The sequence below is a fragment of the Oncorhynchus keta genome, chromosome 31, assembly GCF_023373465.1.
Source record: "Oncorhynchus keta strain PuntledgeMale-10-30-2019 chromosome 31, Oket_V2, whole genome shotgun sequence".
Taxonomy (NCBI): domain Eukaryota; kingdom Metazoa; phylum Chordata; class Actinopteri; order Salmoniformes; family Salmonidae; genus Oncorhynchus; species Oncorhynchus keta.
In genome coordinates this window covers 13,516,544-13,529,232 of record NC_068451.1, presented here as the reverse complement: position 1 = coordinate 13,529,232, position 12,689 = coordinate 13,516,544, and the positions used below count along the sequence as shown (strand labels likewise).

The 12,689-nt window shown below is 41.8% G+C and overlaps 6 non-coding genes across 6 annotated transcripts; all 6 read right to left on the bottom strand.

The window, feature by feature from the left end:
* Positions 1 to 2,482: 2,482 nt before the first annotated feature.
* On the bottom strand, positions 2,483 to 2,564 carry trnas-aga (transfer RNA serine (anticodon AGA)). The gene has a single exon. It is a non-coding gene; the product is annotated as a tRNA-Ser (tRNA).
* Positions 2,565 to 3,144: 580 nt separating this feature from the next.
* On the bottom strand, positions 3,145 to 3,216 carry trnae-cuc (transfer RNA glutamic acid (anticodon CUC)). The gene has a single exon. It is a non-coding gene; the product is annotated as a tRNA-Glu (tRNA).
* Positions 3,217 to 6,945: 3,729 nt separating this feature from the next.
* On the bottom strand, positions 6,946 to 7,027 carry trnas-aga (transfer RNA serine (anticodon AGA)). Its single transcript has one exon. It is a non-coding gene; the product is annotated as a tRNA-Ser (tRNA).
* A 579-nt stretch (positions 7,028 to 7,606) lies between these two features.
* On the bottom strand, positions 7,607 to 7,678 carry trnae-cuc (transfer RNA glutamic acid (anticodon CUC)). Its single transcript has one exon. It is a non-coding gene; the product is annotated as a tRNA-Glu (tRNA).
* Positions 7,679 to 11,409: 3,731 nt separating this feature from the next.
* On the bottom strand, positions 11,410 to 11,491 carry trnas-aga (transfer RNA serine (anticodon AGA)). Its single transcript has one exon. It is a non-coding gene; the product is annotated as a tRNA-Ser (tRNA).
* Positions 11,492 to 12,069: 578 nt separating this feature from the next.
* On the bottom strand, positions 12,070 to 12,141 carry trnae-cuc (transfer RNA glutamic acid (anticodon CUC)). Its single transcript has one exon. It is a non-coding gene; the product is annotated as a tRNA-Glu (tRNA).
* Positions 12,142 to 12,689: the final 548 nt, after the last annotated feature.

Sequence of the window (12,689 nt, the reverse complement as noted above, 5' to 3'; positions counted from 1 at the left end):
AAGTTAGGATAGCCTGAACATGTGAAAGATGGTTTGGTGTCTCTATTTTAATGTGGTGTCTCATAAGTATGTTAGGTTTTATGTGTTGTTGGAGGTGCGTCTTGGTCAGTTTAGCTGTGAAAATGTCGCCCTCATCAATCCGCCTAATCCTGCCTATTATGAGCGAACAAATGTTGTGCTGAAAATCTCCCCCCAGTCAGAATTCTCCCCCTTTTAATTTCCTTAATTGTGTGACTAGAGTCAAATACTTTCTGTGGCACACATCAGAGTCAAATACTTTCTGTGGCACACATCAGAGTCAAATACTTTCTGTGGCACACATCAGAGTCAAATACTTTCTACAGAACAAACTTCACGTCAGGATAGGCAACCAAAATTAATAATTAATGTATATGCGTTATATTAAACATAGAAGGAGTAAAATGTTGGCAAGCAATAAACATTTCAGAACAACTATGGCTGAATTATTATCCTTACACTTTAAAAAGTACTAGTCGAATAAGACATGGGAGAGATGACGAATTTTGGCAGAGATTTATTAAAAGACCAATACCAATCAGTAGCGGATTTAGGTACGGGTGAAATGTAGGCTAAACTGACAATGGGGTGAAGAGCAGAAAAGCAAGCAAGTGGCAGCAATGAAGAACGCAAAGTTGGGGGGAGAATTATGACGGGGAGATTTTCGGCACTATACCAGCCCTGAGGACTCTGATCCAGGGCTTTAGTCAGCATTAGCAAGCCACATTACTGCCCTGGAAAAGAGCAACGCAAAGTAGTTTACCTTGTACCACCTCACTGACCGGTACTTGACCCCAGGTAAAGAATTGTCTTTACATCTCAGAACCGAATCCTTGCCGCATATTGACCTTGTATTTTCAGCATCCTTCATAATCCTGCTGTGTAGGCAAACTGGAAAAATGGAAGGCAAATGTCAAAACGAACCTCGATGGGCAGCCCTTACGAAAAAAAGATGGCTGTCAGAGTGCAGTGTAACTGTAGTATGCTGCAAATACTGCATCCAAAATAACATATATTTTTTTACTGCAGTACATTTGCAATGTAGCTGCAGTTAGAGTGCAGTATAACTGCAATTTTGCAATTACTGCTTCCAAAATACCACAGTCGACTGAAGTTACTGCAGTTTCAAAACTGCAATCTTTTTTTTGTAAGGGAGGACATAAAGCCTTGTTAGCCCTAAAATGAATTTTGAACTTACCTAGTGCAAAGGCATGGAGAAAGACCAGGGTACGCATTTTTTGTTCAGCACCAACGCGTTTTCTATATTTCGTTGTCTAAGTCAAGGCGTAGATTTATCCTACTAGAATATAAAAGTAAAAGTAGCCGTCAAAGTGAAAATATACTGGGCTAAATGTTGAGGAAGGAAAGGGCCAAATCGGCGGGAAATCTGTTTCCCTCCAGCAGGTGGCGGTTTTTCGTTGTCTTGCCCACCAAGCAAAGAGTGTTGGTATAGAGGTCAATGAGAGTGTCGAATTTGGTCAACAAATCAAATCAAATTTGATTTGTCACATACACATAGTTAGCAATGTTAATGAACAGGGAGTACAGGAGAGGGCAGAGAACGCACCCTTGTGGGGCCCCAGTGTTGAGGATCAGCGGGGTGGAGATGTTGTTTCCTACCCTCACCACCTGGGGGCGGCCCGTCAGGAAGTCCAGGACCAAGTTGCAGAACGACAGATTTTCACCTTGTCATGTCGGGTATCCATTCTTGCAACCTTACAGTTAACTAGTCCAACGCAATAACGACCTGCCTCTTGTTGCACGCCACAAGGAGACTGCCTGTTATGCGAATGCAGTAAGCCAAGGTAAGTTGCTAGCCGGCCCTTTTGCAATGTAACGTTAGCTAATGCATTGGAGTCAGAAGGACAAAAATGATAGCAACCTTTCATTTGGAAACAGGCTAAAAACAATCAAACATAGCCTCATCTTTATCTCATTATAGCTAGCTAATACATTCGTGTGATATCCAGACAGCTAACTTTAGCTAGCTACTACTACTGGACAGTAGATGCTGTTAGCAACAACAACAAAAAACTGCATTCAACAATGCAAGGCGATGTAGCTAAGGTTATTTACTCACGTATAGCGCAAGGGAATCGAAATCATCGTCAAGTATGTCCTCAAGAAGGGCATCTATATCTTCGCTGTCCGTTTTTCTGGGTGTATCGTCAGTGGTGCTGACGGTGTGAAGCGAGGAACAGTTTTAGCAAGCTAACGCTACATAGCTAACTACGTGATTTAGCGAACATGCTTGATGAAATAACAATGCATTTTAGGAAGGCTGGCGTTTGCAACTAATGACTGTTGTCATGAACAGGAGTGCTTGATTGACAGGCGTAACGTAATTTCAAGTAGGTAAAGATTGATACCGTGCAGCTAGCGATTTATGTGTAGTGATACAATAACAGATACTGGCTATCAATGTAAACGCCTGGGCATTACCAATCACAGGAGAAAAATATCACGTTGTCGGCAGGATTCGAACCTGCGCGGGAAGATCCCAATGGATTTCTAGTCCATCGCCTTAACCACTCGGCCACGACAACTGCTGATCCTTTTGAAAACTGAAACCGGTAATAGCCAACATAAAATTACAAATATATCAGACACTGACTGATATTATGTTTTAGAACCACTCAAATTACGTTGGTAACCATTTTTTACAGGCTGTATCACAACCAGCAGTGATTGATAGGCCCAGAGGGCAGCGCACAATTGGCCCTGCGTCATCCGGGTTTGGCAGGTGTAGGCCTTCATTGAAAATACGAACTTGTTCTTAACTGATTTGCCTTGTTAAATAATAAATAAATAAAAATAGCAATAAGGCACCTCGGGGGATTGTGGTATATCGCCAAAGGGGGAGATCAAGCTGATCCTAACTGTTATAGGCCTATTTCTATTTTTCCTCGTTCATCAAAAGTGTTGGAAAACTTGTCAATAATCAATTGACTGGCTTTCTTGATGTCTATAGTATTCTCTCTGGTATGCAATCTGGTTTTTCGGCTATGAGCCGTCCTCCCCTCAGCAGCCTACACTGATTTAACATTATCATAGTATTATGAAGAGAACATTGGCGAAAACTGTTCGTACAGAGAAAATCCGTTCAGAGCAAAGAAAAACATTATGTTCCCTGACCGGGAATCGAACCCGGGCCGCGGCGGTGAGAGCGCCGAATCCTAACCACTAGACCACCAGGGATCAGTTGTTTAGCTCATGTCGAAGGCCCACAATGGAAAGAACTAGGATGGTATTGTTTTCTGATTGGTCTGTGGACTTATTGTAAAGGCATCCTGCGAATGAAAAAATAATACACAAATCCTTGAGCACCACTGGAAACTTTAAAAGAGTATATATCAGCACAGAGGAACTCTCTGGGGGTCCAATTTAAAACATCCACATGCAGTATACAGTTTGTTTACATACTAAAACAAGCACACAATGAGAATAGAACACACTCACCTGTCACTCTGAGGTGAACCTGCCCCTCCTGGTTCTGCTCTCCGACATGTGCTGCCAGGAGACACTTGTACTTCCTTCTATCAACAGCCGTTACATTGGGCAGGAAGATATCAAAAGAATTATCAGCCAAAAGTTCCACTTTACGCTCCAGGCCTGCGTACCATTGGGTGGTGCTGTTACGTGATAGCCTCTTCATCAATAGACCAGACTCCTTATTTGAGGGCTCCTCACCCAGCTGGAAGAAGAGGGTGTGAGGTTACTTTATGCCCCTAACAGCTGGTCTGGAGCCAGTGCTGTAGTTTCAATAATGATGATTACAATGAGGACTGAGGACATCACAGATCGTAAATCACTAGTATGAGCCACTTATGTGAGCAGCCAAAGATCTCCAGAAAAACAGCAAAAGGCAGATAGTCTAGTAGTCAAATCAAATTGCATGGTTCAATTGCTAACATTAACTCAGACAGCAGGAGACAAACCTGAGGTTAAATTGTCTGGGAATCATAAAAGTTATGAGTTCTGCTATCTTTAGATGGAAGAAAGAGTGGACGAAGATTGATATGATTAAGTGGCTAGACAAAGGCAATCTACAATACTGGAAATGTACATTTCCGGAAGAAAATGTGGTGTGCTTGCTAACTTGTTTTAAACTATGGTTTTGAAATAAGTTAGTGTAGTGGTACTGACTGCAGTAGTAATGGTAATGACTGGTTATAGTTGAAAAAGTAGGTAGCTGTAAAAATGTATTGATTGGTATGGTGTCTCTAGTTTGAACAGTTCAAGAGTTACTGTTGGTGAGTTGTTTTATGCTAATTTATATAGTAATAGTTGTTAACCACTTCTACGAATTTGAAGTCAGGATAGCCTAAACCTGTGAAAGTTGGCTTGGTGTATCTAGCATGAATGGTTCAAGAGTTACTGTCGGTGAGTGATTTAGTGCTAATTTATGCAAATGTATATAGTTATAGTTAAAGTTTTTAAGAATTGGAAGTTAGGATAGCCTGAACATGTGAAAGATGGTTTGGTGTCTCTATTTTAATGTGGTGTCTCATAAGTATGTGAGGTTTTATGTGTTGTTGGAGGTGCGTCTTGGTCAGTTTAGCTGTGAAAATGTCGCCCTCATCAATCCGCCTAATCCTGCCTATTATGAGCGAACAAATGTTGTGCTGAAAATCTCCCCCCAGTCAGAATTCTCCCCCTTTTAATTTCCTTAATTGTGTGACTAGAGTCAAATACTTTCTGTGGCACACATCAGAGTCAAATACTTTCTGTGGCACACATCAGAGTCAAATACTTTCTGTGGCACACATCAGAGTCAAATACTTTCTACAGAACAAACTTCACGTCAGGATAGGCAACCAAAATGAATAATTAATGTATATGCGTTATATTAAACATAGAAGGAGTAAAATGTTGGCAAGCAATAAACATTTCAGAACAACTATGGCTGAATTATTATCCTTACACTTTAAAAAGTACTAGTCGAATAAGACATGGGAGAGATGACGAATTTTGGCAGAGATTTATTAAAAGACCAATACCAATCAGTAGCGGATTTAGGTACGGGTGAAATGTAGGCTAAACTGACAATGGGGTGAAGAGCAGAAAAGCAAGCAAGTGGCAGCAATGAAGAACGCAAAGTTGGGGGGAGAATTATGACGGGGAGATTTTCGGCACTATACCAGCCCTGAGGACTCTGATCCAGGGCTTTAGTCAGCATTAGCAAGCCACATTACTGCCCTGGAAAAGAGCAACGCAAAGTAGTTTACCTTGTACCACCTCACTGACCGGTACTTGACCCCAGGTAAAGAATTGTCTTTACATCTCAGAACCGAATCCTTGCCGCATATTGACCTTGTATTTTCAGCATCCTTCATAATCCTGCTGTGTAGGCAAACTGGAAAAATGGAAGGCAAATGTCAAAACGAACCTCGATGGGCAGCCCTTACGAAAAAAGATGGCTGTCAGAGTGCAGTGTAACTGTAGTATGCTGCAAATACTGCATCCAAAATAACATATATTTTTTTTTTACTGCAGTACATTTGCAATGTAGCTGCAGTTAGAGTGCAGTATAACTGCAATTTTGCAATTACTGCTTCCAAAATACCACAGTCGACTGAAGTTACTGCAGTTTCAAAACTGCAATCTTTTTTTTGTAAGGAGGACATAAAGCCTTGTTAGCCCTAAAATGAATTTTGAACTTACCTAGTGCAAAGGCATGGAGAAAGACCAGGGTACGCATTTTTTGTTCAGCACCAACGCGTTTTCTATATTTCGTTGTCTAAGTCAAGGCGTAGATTTATCCTACTAGAATATAAAAGTAAAAGTAGCCGTCAAAGTGAAAATATACTGGGCTAAATGTTGAGGAATGGAAAGGGCCAAATCGGCGGGAAATCTGTTTCCCTCCAGCAGGTGGCGGTTTTTCGTTGTCTTGCCCACCAAGCAAAGAGTGTTGGTATAGAGGTCAATGAGAGTGTCGAATTTGGTCAACAAATCAAATCAAATTTGATTTGTCACATACACATAGTTAGCAATGTTAATGAACAGGAGTACAGGAGAGGGCAGAGAACGCACCCTTGTGGGGCCCCAGTGTTGAGGATCAGCGGGGTGGAGATGTTGTTTCCTACCCTCACCACCTGGGGCGGCCCGTCAGGAAGTCCAGGACCAAGTTGCAGAACGACAGATTTTCACCTTGTCATGTCGGGTATCCATTCTTGCAACCTTACAGTTAACTAGTCCAACGCAATAACGACCTGCCTCTTGTTGCACGCCACAAGGAGACTGCCTGTTATGCGAATGCAGTAAGCCAAGGTAAGTTGCTAGCCGGCCCTTTTGCAATGTAACGTTAGCTAATGCATTGGAGTCAGAAGGACAAAAATGATAGCAACCTTTCATTTGGAAACAGGCTAAAAACAATCAAACATAGCCTCATCTTTATCTCATTATAGCTAGCTAATACATTCGTGTGATATCCAGACAGCTAACTTTAGCTAGCTACTACTACTGGACAGTAGATGCTGTTAGCAACAACAACAAAAACTGCATTCAACAATGCAAGGCGATGTAGCTAAGGTTATTTACTCACGTATAGCGCAAGGGAATCGAAATCATCGTCAAGTATGTCCTCAAGAAGGGCATCTATATCTTCGCTGTCCGTTTTCTGGGTGTATCGTCAGTGGTGCTGACGGTGTGAAGCGAGGAACAGTTTTAGCAAGCTAACGTTACATAGCTAACTACGTGATTTAGCGAACATGCTTGATGAAATAACAATGCATTTTAGGAAGGCTGGCGTTTGCAACTAATGACTGTTGTCATGAACAGGAGTGCTTGATTGACAGGCGTAACGTAATTTCAAGTAGGTAAAGATTGATACCGTGCAGCTAGCGATTTATGTGTAGTGATACAATAACAGATACTGGCTATCAATGTAAACGCCTGGGCATTACCAATCACAGGAGAAAAATATCACGTTGTCGGCAGGATTCGAACCTGCGCGGGAAGATCCCAATGGATTTCTAGTCCATCGCCTTAACCACTCGGCCACGACAACTGCTGATCCTTCTGAAAACTGAAACCGGTAATAGCCAACATAAAATTACAAATATATCAGACACTGACTGATATTATGTTTTAGAACCACTCAAATTACGTTGGTAACCATTTTTTACAGGCTGTATCACAACCAGCAGTGATTGATAGGCCCAGAGGGCAGCGCACAATTGGCCCTGCGTCATCCGGGTTTGGCAGGTGTAGGCCTTCATTGAAAATACGAACTTGTTCTTAACTGATTTGCCTTGTTAAATAATAAATAAATAAAAATAGCAATAAGGCACCTCGGGGATTGTGGTATATCGCCAAAGGGGGAGATCAAGCTGATCCTAACTGTTATAGGCCTATTTCTATTTTTCCTCGTTCATCAAAAGTGTTGGAAAACTTGTCAATAATCAATTGACTGGCTTTCTTGATGTCTATAGTATTCTCTCTGGTATGCAATCTGGTTTTTCGGCTATGAGCCGTCCTCCCCTCAGCAGCCTACACTGATTTAACATTATCATAGTATTATGAAGAGAACATTGGCGAAAACTGTTCGTAGAGAGAAAATCCGTTCAGAGCAAAGAAAAACATTATGTTCCCTGACCGGGAATCGAACCCAGGCCGCAGCGGTGAGAGCGCCTAATCCTAACCACTAGACCACCAGGGACCAGTTGTTTAGCTCATGTCGAAGGCCCACAATGGAAAGAACTAGGATGGTATTGTTTTCTGATTGGTCTGTGGACTTATTGTAAAGGCATCCTGCGAATGAAAAAATAATACACAAATCCTTGAGCACCACTGGAAACTTTAAAAGAGTATATATCAGCACAGAGGAACTCTCTGGGGGTCCAATTTAAAACATCCACATGAAGTATACAGTTTGTTTACATACTAAAACAAGCACACAATGAGAATAGAACACACTCACCTGTCACTCTGAGGTGAACCTGCCCCTCCTGGTTCTGCTCTCCGACATGTGCTGCCAGGAGACACTTGTACTTCCTTCTATCAACAGCCGTTACATTGGGCAGGAAGATATCAAAAGAATTATCAGCCAAAAGTTCCACTTTACGCTCCAGGCCTGCGTACCATTGGGTGGTGCTGTTACGTGATAGCCTCTTCATCAATAGACCAGACTCCTTATTTGAGGGCTCCTCACCCAGCTGGAAGAAGAGGGTGTGAGGTTACTTTATGCCCCTAACAGCTGGTCTGGAGCCAGTGCTGTAGTTTCAATAATAATGATTACAATGAGGACTGAGGACATCACAGATCGTAAATCACTAGTATGAGCCACTTATGTGTGAGCAGCCAAAGATCTCCAGAAAAACAGCAAAAGGCAGATAGTCTAGTAGTCAAATCAAATTGCATGGTTCAATTGCTAACATTAACTCAGACAGCAGGAGACAAACCTGAGGTTAAATTGTCTGGGAATCATAAAAGTTATGAGTTCTGCTATCTTTAGATGGAAGAAAGAGTGGACGAAGATTGATATGATTAAGTGGCTAGACAAAGGCAATCTACAATACTGGAAATGTACATTTCCGGAAGAAAATGTGGTGTGCTTGCTAACTTGTTTTAAACTATGGTTTTGAAATAAGTTAGTGTAGTGGTACTGACTGCAGTAGTAATGGTAATGACTGGTTATAGTTGAAAAAGTAGGTAGCTGTAAAAATGTATTGATTGGTATGGTGTCTCTAGTTTGAACAGTTCAAGAGTTACTGTTGGTGAGTTGTTTTATGCTAATTTATATAGTAATAGTTGTTAACCACTTCTACGAATTTGAAGTCAGGATAGCCTAAACCTGTGAAAGTTGGCTTGGTGTATCTAGCATGAATGGTTCAAGAGTTACTGTCGGTGAGTGATTTAGTGCTAATTTATGCAAATGTATATAGTTATAGTTAAAGTTTTTAAGAATTGGAAGTTAGGATAGCCTGAACATGTGAAAGATGGTTTGGTGTCTCTATTTTAATGTGGTGTCTCATAAGTATGTGAGGTTTTATGTGTTGTTGGAGGTGCGTCTTGGTCAGTTTAGCTGTGAAAATGTCGCCCTCATCAATCCGCCTAATCCTGCCTATTATGAGCGAACAAATGTTGTGCTGAAAATCTCCCCCCAGTCAGAATTCTCCCCCTTTTAATTTCCTTAATTGTGTGACTAGAGTCAAATACTTTCTGTGGCACACATCAGAGTCAAATACTTTCTGTGGCACACATCAGAGTCAAATACTTTCTGTGGCACACATCAGAGTCAAATACTTTCTACAGAACAAACTTCACGTCAGGATAGGCAACCAAAATTAATAATTAATGTATATGCGTTATATTAAACATAGAAGGAGTAAAATGTTGGCAAGCAATAAACATTTCAGAACAACTATGGCTGAATTATTATCCTTACACTTTAAAAAGTACTAGTCGAATAAGACATGGGAGAGATGACGAATTTTGGCAGAGATTTATTAAAAGACCAATACCAATCAGTAGCGGATTTAGGTACGGGTGAAATGTAGGCTAAACTGACAATGGGGTGAAGAGCAGAAAAGCAAGCAAGTGGCAGCAATGAAGAACGCAAAGTTGGGGGGAGAATTATGACGGGGAGATTTTCGGCACTATACCAGCCCTGAGGACTCTGATCCAGGGCTTTAGTCAGCATTAGCAAGCCACATTACTGCCCTGGAAAAGAGCAACGCAAAGTAGTTTACCTTGTACCACCTCACTGACCGGTACTTGACCCCAGGTAAAGAATTGTCTTTACATCTCAGAACCGAATCCTTGCCGCATATTGACCTTGTATTTTCAGCATCCTTCATAATCCTGCTGTGTAGGCAAACTGGAAAAATGGAAGGCAAATGTCAAAACGAACCTCGATGGGCAGCCCTTACGAAAAAAGATGGCTGTCAGAGTGCAGTGTAACTGTAGTATGCTGCAAATACTGCATCCAAAATAACATATATTTTTTTACTGCAGTACATTTGCAATGTAGCTGCAGTTAGAGTGCAGTATAACTGCAATTTTGCAATTACTGCTTCCAAAATACCACAGTCGACTGAAGTTACTGCAGTTTCAAAACTGCAATCTTTTTTGTAAGGGAGGACATAAAGCCTTGTTAGCCCTAAAATGAATTTTGAACTTACCTAGTGCAAAGGCATGGAGAAAGACCAGGGTACGCATTTTTTGTTCAGCACCAACGCGTTTTCTATATTTCGTTGTCTAAGTCAAGGCGTAGATTTATCCTACTAGAATATAAAAGTAAAAGTAGCCGTCAAAGTGAAAATATACTGGGCTAAATGTTGAGGAAGGGAAAGGGCCAAATCGGCGGGAAATCTGTTTCCCTCCAGCAGGTGGCGGTTTTTCGTTGTCTTGCCCACCAAGCAAAGAGTGTTGGTATAGAGGTCAATGAGAGTGTCGAATTTGGTCAACAAATCAAATCAAATTTGATTTGTCACATACACATAGTTAGCAATGTTAATGAACAGGGAGTACAGGAGAGGGCAGAGAACGCACCCTTGTGGGGCCCCAGTGTTGAGGATCAGCGGGGTGGAGATGTTGTTTCCTACCCTCACCACCTGGGGGCGGCCCGTCAGGAAGTCCAGGACCAAGTTGCAGAACGACAGATTTTCACCTTGTCATGTCGGGTATCCATTCTTGCAACCTTACAGTTAACTAGTCCAACGCAATAACGACCTGCCTCTTGTTGCACGCCACAAGGAGACTGCCTGTTATGCGAATGCAGTAAGCCAAGGTAAGTTGCTAGCCGGCCCTTTTGCAATGTAACGTTAGCTAATGCATTGGAGTCAGAAGGACAAAAATGATAGCAACCTTTCATTTGGAAACAGGCTAAAAACAATCAAACATAGCCTCATCTTTATCTCATTATAGCTAGCTAATACATTCGTGTGATATCCAGACAGCTAACTTTAGCTAGCTACTACTACTGGACAGTAGATGCTGTTAGCAACAACAACAAAAAACTGCATTCAACAATGCAAGGCGATGTAGCTAAGGTTATTTACTCACGTATAGCGCAAGGGAATCGAAATCATCGTCAAGTATGTCCTCAAGAAGGGCATCTATATCTTCGCTGTCCGTTTTTCTGGGTGTATCGTCAGTGGTGCTGACGGTGTGAAGCGAGGAACAGTTTTAGCAAGCTAACGTTACATAGCTAACTACGTGATTTAGCGAACATGCTTGATGAAATAACAATGCATTTTAGGAAGGCTGGCGTTTGCAACTAATGACTGTTGTCATGAACAGGAGTGCTTGATTGACAGGCGTAACGTAATTTCAAGTAGGTAAAGATTGATACCGTGCAGCTAGCGATTTATGTGTAGTGATACAATAACAGATACTGGCTATCAATGTAAACGCCTGGGCATTACCAATCACAGGAGAAAAATATCACGTTGTCGGCAGGATTCGAACCTGCGCGGGAAGATCCCAATGGATTTCTAGTCCATCGCCTTAACCACTCGGCCACGACAACTGCTGATCCTTTTGAAAACTGAAACCGGTAATAGCCAACATAAAATTACAAATATATCAGACACTGACTGATATTATGTTTTAGAACCACTCAAATTACGTTGGTAACCATTTTTTACAGGCTGTATCACAACCAGCAGTGATTGATAGGCCCAGAGGGCAGCGCACAATTGGCCCTGCGTCATCCGGGTTTGGCAGGTGTAGGCCTTCATTGAAAATACGAACTTGTTCTTAACTGATTTGCCTTGTTAAATAATAAATAAATAAAAATAGCAATAAGGCACCTCGGGGATTGTGGTATATCGCCAAAGGGGGAGATCAAGCTGATCCTAACTGTTATAGGCCTATTTCTATTTTTCCTCGTTCATCAAAAGTGTTGGAAAACTTGTCAATAATCAATTGACTGGCTTTCTTGATGTCTATAGTATTCTCTCTGGTATGCAATCTGGTTTTCGGCTATGAGCCGTCCTCCCCTCAGCAGCCTACACTGATTTAACATTATCATAGTATTATGAAGAGAACATTGGCGAAAACTGTTCGTACAGAGAAAATCCGTTCAGAGCAAAGAAAAACATTATGTTCCCTGACCGGGAATCGAACCCGGGCCGCGGCGGTGAGAGCACCTAATCCTAACCACTAGACCACCAGGGACCAGTTGTTTAGCTCATGTCGAAGGCCCACAATGGAAAGAACTAGGATGGTATTGTTTTCTGATTGGTCTGTGGACTTATTGTAAAGGCATCCTGCGAATGAAAAAATAATACACAAATCCTTGAGCACCACTGGAAACTTTAAAAGAGTATATATCAGCACAGAGGAACTCTCTGGGGGTCCAATTTAAAACATCCACATGAAGTATACAGTTTGTTTACATACTAAAACAAGCACACAATGAGAATAGAACACACTCACCTGTCACTCTGAGGTGAACCTGCCCCTCCTGGTTCTGCTCTCCGACATGTGCTGCCAGGAGACACTTGTACTTCCTTCTATCAACAGCCGTTACATTGGGCAGGAAGATATCAAAAGAATTATCAGCCAAAAGTTCCACTTTACGCTCCAGGCCTGCGTACCATTGGGTGGTGCTGTTACGTGATAGCCTCTTCATCAATAGACCAGACTCCTTATTTGAGGGCTCCTCACCCAGCTGGAAGAAGAGGGTGTGAGGTTACTTTATGCCCCTAACAGCTGGTCTGGAG